Source organism: Chrysochloris asiatica, unplaced genomic scaffold (assembly GCF_000296735.1).
Source record: "Chrysochloris asiatica unplaced genomic scaffold, ChrAsi1.0 scaffold00016, whole genome shotgun sequence".
NCBI lineage: Eukaryota > Metazoa > Chordata > Mammalia > Afrosoricida > Chrysochloridae > Chrysochloris > Chrysochloris asiatica.
In genome coordinates this window covers 22,818,278-22,825,893 of record NW_006408534.1, presented here as the reverse complement: position 1 = coordinate 22,825,893, position 7,616 = coordinate 22,818,278, and positions in this window count along the sequence as shown.

Here is a 7,616-nt window from a genome sequence, read left to right as displayed (position 1 = left end):
AAAAAGATACATTGAGGTTTAGGAATTGGTGTTTCTTCCCCCTTTGTTTATGATTTCAAAGTACACTTTTTATTACAAGGTTGGTGGCATTTCCAATACAATGTGAGAATAAAAATCAAATGTACATATATACATTTTCTTCTATTTATGAAGTAGAATTCTAAAGGTTTTATATTGTTTAAAAAATTGTTTAATTGACAAAGGATATATTTCTTATACTTTTGATTTACAAGAATCCCAAAGATATTTTGCAGATTTTCAAAGTACTTTGTATTACATGGGCTGGAAAGTTCCCAATATGTATATGATTGAAAATATGCTCTTTCACTATTAGTCTGGAGATCATATAAAGATGTGTACATAATTTCATAGAATAGAAATTTATTTTTTAAGAGTAGAAATTTATTATCTAAAAGTTCTGGGAGCTAAAAATCCAAGTCAAGGTCTGAACTGTTAATTTCTTTCTTGTAGATAATCTCAGGAATTTCTTGGTTCCTTCGTTTGTAGATATCATCAGATGGCATCTGTCTTCCCCACTGTGTGTTCTTTTTTTATATATTAATGTTTTATTATGAATTGGGTGAAAGTTTATAGACAAGATCATCAGTGTTACATTCAGTAAATTATAGACTTTGTTTCATCTCAATGATTACAAATTGCTCCATACAACAAAAGCTGTCCCACTTCCTTTCGATGGTTCCTGTTTTCATTGCACCTTTGTTCTCATCCCTATCAGCATTGTCTTTAGGTAAGTGTTTCCCTTTAGATTTTGAATGATTGACCATTTCAAGGTGAGCATACCTTACTAGTGTTGTGGTCCCCTCTACAAACCTCTTTACTGCTTGGCTGATAATTGTGCCATGAGGTTGAGTTCCATTCCAGACTTGTAGGGTGGTCAAGGACCACCTTTCTAGTCTAAGGTTCCTCCAGTCTCTTTATGAACTGTACGCCCAGTCTTTTTTTTTTTTTAAGTAAATTTGAGTTTTGTTCCACATTTTTCCTACTGTACCTGGGACCTTCTAATGTGATTCTTTTCAGAGCAGTTAGTAGTGGTAACCAGGTACTATCTAGTTTTATTGGTTTCAGAGTGATAGACACTGATGTTCATGCATTCTATTAATCCAGTAAACTCATTGATTCCAAGCATCTTTGATTTTCATTATTCTTCTTTCTTCTGCACATGGACAGATCAATAGTTGCACCTTAGATGACTACTCATGAGCTAAGATCCCAGATGCTACTCACCAAAGTGGAGTCCTAGTGTGACACTGTGGTATAAAGCACTGGACCACAAAGTTGTTTTGAACCACAAGGTCAGCAGTTCAAACTCACCAGCCACTTCTTGGCAACTCTGTTCAGGGTCTCTATGAGTCAGAACCGACTTGACAGCACTTAACAACAATAGCAACAACTCATCAAAGTAGGATGTAGAATATTGTCTGTGTGGACTATGTTTAGCCAGGTGGTCTTGGTGTCCCCTGAGACTATGATTCTGAGCCCTCAGTACCAACAACTCATTGCCTTGTTATGTTTAGTAATATCTAAGAAGTTTTCATCATTTTGCCCCCTGTATGCTCCACCACATACATAGTGTGCTTGCAGCAAAAGGCCAATACCCATGTACAAATAAACTTTCTCAAACCCTTCTACATCTGTGTGTACCTCTGCTCTTCCTCCCATATCCATTCAGCCTGTGTATCTGTAAATGTATCAGCCCACAGAACACTGCTGTTCCAAGGTTGTGTATATAACACTATTTACCTCTAACCCCTTTAGTCCTTGCACATATATCCCTGTGTCTTCACTTGTCTTCATCATTCTTCTGCCAACCTCCTGCTTCTTATATATTGCCCTTCTTGTCACCCAAGTTAACATGTGTCTACAGACTCCTGGTGTGGCACTAGGCTATGAACCACGAGGTTGGCAGTTCAAACCCACCAGCTATTCCTCAGAAACCCTATACAAGGTCACTATGAGTTGGAACTGACTTGACAGCACTTAACAACAACAACCCTCTAGCTAGTGAATTATTGTTGTTGTTGTTAAGTGCTGTCGAGTCGATTTCAACCCATAGGGACCCTGTACAGGGTTTCCGAGGCTGTAAATCTTTACGGGAGTAGACTGCCTCATCTTTCTCCCATGGAACTGCTGGTAGTTTCGAACTGCTGACCTTGAGGTTTGCAGCCCGATTCGTAACCACTACACTACCAGAGCTCCTTATACGCCCTTCCAATCCTGGTAATCATCAAAGATTGTGTCTTTTACTATGAAAACCTTTACTTTATGTTTTACAGTAGTGGTCTCATAAAATATTTGTCCTTTTGTGATTGACTAATTTCACTCAGAGTAATGTCCTCTTGATTTGAACCATGTTACAAACTGTTTTGCATATTCATTATCATTCTTCACTATTGCATAGATTTGCATTATGTGTATGGACCAAAGTTTATTGATTCTTCCACTGATGGGCATTTAGGCTTCTTCCATCTTTTCGCTATTGTGAATAGTGTTGTGATGAACATAGGTGTGCATATGTCTACTCGTGTCATGGCTCTTATTTATTGTGGATATACACCAAGTCCATGCTTCTTGGAAACCCTGTACAAGGTCTCTAATAGTCAGAACCAACTTGAGGATGGGAAATACATATTTGTTCCTAGGAGCCCTGATTGGACTTTCAGTGAAAACTGCCTTGCTCTGCAATCAAAGGGTTTACTACTGTGTCTCCTAGGACCATTCTCTCATAAGAGAAAGCTCCATGACCATGGCCCATGTGCCTGTAGTAATGAAATTCAGGAAATGGGGTTCAGGGGAGGTTTTTGAGAAGGGTACCAGGAACATCTCTGACCAAGTGAAAAAATGGATACATTTGAACTAGATTTAATAGTCTCCCAATGATCACGTGTAACTTTGATTGCGAAATTAGATGTCATTAATTATTTTATTAATGCTCAATCATTCTGTTAAAGCAAGTAAATGACAGAACAAATAGTCATTCATTTCTTTAAAAAAAAGTCAATAGACTTTGGTACATGCACATAATGGAATACTATGCAACAGTGAAGAATGACAATGAATCTGCACTTGCTTAGACTGGACATCTTAGGACCCATTACCTCTATAAGCCTGTTGATTCGTCTTCATATGGCACTCCTGTCTGTGTATATATCTACTACCCTAACTTAAGACGGTATCACGACTTACCTTGACTTTTGCAGTATCCTCCAAATTTGCCACCATGCATCATCTTCCAACATTATAAAATCCCATCATAACTATTAAATGATGATCATGGGTTTTTTTTCCTCTATTTAAAAATGTCAGTGTTTCTTTTTTATCATAATAAAATCCAAATTACTCAGAGTCCTGCAACCTCCCTCCATTTCTTCTTTCTGACATATTCCAAACACCTAGACTCCATCCTCTCTAGTTTCTTCAGGGAACCTCAAGAACTTTAATATCCTTCTATAGTACAATTACGTACATGTTTAATCCCCCAAATTTGTTGTAAGAAAGAATCTCTGGGTAGCACTTGATTGCTAATCAAAAGCTTAACAGTTTGACTCCACCCAGAGGTACCTCCTTTGACTTTCAAAAGTTGACAGTAATTAGAATTCATCCGATTACAGTTCTACTCTGAAACACATGTTGTTATGAGTTGGAATAGACTAGACAGCAACTTGTTTGGTTTATCTCCTGTAAGTTCTTTTTAAGTAATTTTCATGAAGACTCAGTCTTCAACATATCAGCTAGCCCAGAGTGCATCACACTAGTCCTCAATCAATGTTTCTAAAACAAATTAGTGATAGTCCCCCTGATTTATCAATGTCATTTCTACGGATAGCTCTTCTTGCACATAATTCTTTCTGCTTGGCATGCTCTCTTTTGTTCATTTTGCAATTTTTGCCCATTTTGGAAAGTTAAAGTTAATTTTCATCTAAGATTTTCCATTTGTTAGCACAAAGCTCTTCATAATCTCGTCTTATTAATGTTTGTGGCATCTGTAATTAAATCCCCCTTTTCATTCTTAGCATTGTTTATTCATATGTTCTCTACCTTTTGTCTTCATTCATCTTTCTAGAGGTTTGTTAATTTCATTATAGTTTGCAAATAACCAACTTTTGGCTTTTGTTTTATCTTCACTATTATGTGTCAGCTTTCTGTTATATTAATTTCTGCTGGTCTTATTTTTATTATTCCTTTTCTATTTTCTTTGAGTTTAATTTACTGTTCTTTGTTTTTTTAAATTCTTCAGATGGATGCTTGACTAACTAATATTCAGTCTTTCTGTTTCTAAGATAAGCATTTGAATTGTGTGGTTCATTATCAGTACTGTGTTCATTGTTTTCCATAATACAGGAAACTGTTATGTAGCATTTTCATTATAATTTAACTTTAGATATTTTCTAATTTACAAGATGAAGATGATTTCTTCTTTGATCTCTGAATGATTTAGGAGTTTGCTTTTAGATATCTAAAGGTGAAGTTTTTCTTCACTATTTTCTTAACTTTATTTAAGATTTCTTATCTAATTGCTTTTTGCTCAGAGAACTTAGTGTTATATACCATGCCCATTGGAATGTGTTTATTCGTTCTTTATGACCCAGTACACTTAAAGAATTTGTAGTCTTTCATTGTTGGGTGGAGTGGTTCCATAAACATCCATTGTTGTTGTTGTTAAGTGTGGTCCAGTTGTTTCTAACTTATAGCATCCCTGTATAGGGTTTCTAGGAAGCAATTGGTGAGTTTGAACAATCAACTTTGTAGTTAGCAGCCCAGTGCTTATGCTACAGTGCCTCAACATCCATTAGATTATGCTATTAATAATATTGTTTCATCTGTATTCTTAGCTATTTTTTTCTTTATTCATGTTCTGATAGTTAAAACTCTTCTATTAACATGCGGTTTATTTCCCACTAAAGGTTTATCAATACTTGCTTCAAGTATTTTCAGGATATATTTTTAGGTGCATGTGTCCCTTGGTGGTATAAATAGTAAATCACTTGATTCCTAGTCAAAAGGTTGGTGATTCACTCACACACCTTGGAAGAAAAAAACTTCACAATCTTCCTCCAAAAGTCACAGCCTTGAAAACCTTGAAAACCCTGTATATCAGTTACATTGTGCCCTTGTGGGTCACTGTGGGCAGTAATCAACTCAACTAATAATAACCACATTGGTAATAACATACACATTAAGATTGTCTGGAACTTTCTGACCAACTCATCTTTTAGCATTGTACAGTGACTCCCTTCTCTCTTTCCCTAGTTTATTTCTTAAAAGTCAAATTTTTCTGATACTGATCTTTGAATACTTACCTAGTATGTCAAATGTTGGCATATTGAATCCACCAGCCATCTGCAGTAGAAAGATGTAGCAGCCTGGTCCTATAAATATTGTTGTTAAGTGCTGTCAATTCGGTTTCCACTCATAGCCATCCTTTACAGCATTTCTGAAGTTGGGGTTGAAGATTTGAACTGTTGACCTTGAAGTTCTTATACTGGCACTCCACTCCATACCAAGAACCCCCTGTAAAGACTACAGCCTTGGAAACCCTGTGGGGCAGTTCTATTCTGTTGTACAGGGTTGTTATGAGTCAGAATTCACTCAATGAAAATAGACTTGAGGATTGGTCATTTATATATCTTCTTTTGAGAAATGTGTATTCAGACATTTTATCTATTAATTGGTCTGTTTTATTATTACTTAGATGTAAGAATTAATTCTACATTTTATATACAAGTCCCTTATTATGTATATGCTTTGCAAATATTTTTTCCCATTCTACTGTTTGCCTTTTAGCTTTCATGATATTGACCTTCGAAGTACAAAAGTATAAAAATTTGATGAAGTCTAGTCATTTTTTTCTTTTTTGCTTATGTTTTTATGTCATCTATGAATCAGTTTGCAAATTCAAGTCAGGAGTATTTAAACTTACATTTTATTCTGTGGTTTTTATAGTTTTAGTGGTCACATTTAAGTTTTTGATATATTTTGAGTTAATTTCTGTATATGCTATGAATCAAATATCCAATTCATTCTTTTTCATGTGGATATTCAGTTGACCCAACACAATTTGTTGAAGAGACAATATTTTTTCTTTGACATTTTTACCTTTTTGGAAATTTAATATAGATGGTAAGATGGGTGTAGTCTTTTGTGATTGTCTTTTTTTCACTTAGTAGCGTAGTGGTTACGAATCGGGCTGCGAACCTTAAGGTTAGCAGTTCGAAACTACCAGCCACTCCGCAAGAGAAAGATGAGGCTTTCTACTCCCGTAAAGATTTACACCCTCGGAAACCCTGTACAGGGTCGCTATGGGTCGGAACCGACTCGACGGCACTTAACAACAACAACAACATAATGTTTTAAAGATTATAAAGTTTTCTAGATCTGTATGAGTGTATTGTCAGTATCACAGTTTCTTGATTATTGTTGCTTTGTAGTAAGTTTTAAAATTGGGCAGTATGAATCCTCCAACTTTTTCTCCTCTTTTAAGATTCTTTTGACTATTGTGGGTCCCAAGAATTTCCATATGAAATTTAATAACAGTTTGTCAATTTCTACAAAGAAGCTGACTAGAATTCTAATAGGAATTATGTTGAATCTGAAGAGTATTGCCATTTTAACAATGTCAAGTGTTCCAATCCATGACCCTGGGATACTAAATCCACTGGTTACAAATTTAGTTTTATTTTGCTTGAAATGTTATTATTCTGCCCCATTTACAAATGTATTTACCAACTTAAAATTCTGGATTGGCAATTATTTGTATGTAGTACATTGAAGATATTATTCTACCAAGTTCTAACTTTCATTGTTGCCATTGAGAAGTCAACTTTCAGCCTAATTGTTACTGCTTTCAAGTTTATTTATGTTTTATCTTTGGTTGTTTTTAACACTTTTTTTTATCATTGATGTTCTGAAATTTTGATGAAAATATCAACTTGTAATGTTTTGTATTTTTTATTAGCATTAATTTGATTTAATGAATTTGTGGATTGACATATTTTATGAGTTTTAGAAAGATTTTGTCATGTTTTCAAATACTGCTCTGCACAGCTGTCTTTCTGATATTCTGAAAAAGTAGTTAGATATTTGAAAGACCTTCTCACTAAGTTCTCCATGTGTTTACCCTCTGTTTTATATAGTAAGTATTCCTGTCTCTTTGTGTAACATTATGTATAATTTTCTTCACTTATTTATTTTAATTCATTAATTATTTCTAATTTTGTTTGTGTAATTCTTAAGAGTATTGTTAATGCACATTTTCAAGACTATTGTTGTTGTTAAGTGCATGGTGTTGATTCGAACCCATAGTGACCCTGCATAGGGTTTCTGAGAAGCAGCTCGTGAACTTGAACTGACAATGTTGCAGATCAGACTGACTTTGCAGTCCAGCGCATTAACACACAGTGCCACACCAGGACTCCATATTTCAAGACTATAAATGCCTTTAAAAATATTAAACCTGACTAATGTATATGGTGTGTCTAATAATTCCAATATCTGAAATTTTTATACACCAGATTCTGCTGGTTTTAATGCATAATGATTTGTTCACTTTTTTGTATAATTCTTTTTATATATTTTTAAGTTTTTATTGTGAATTATGT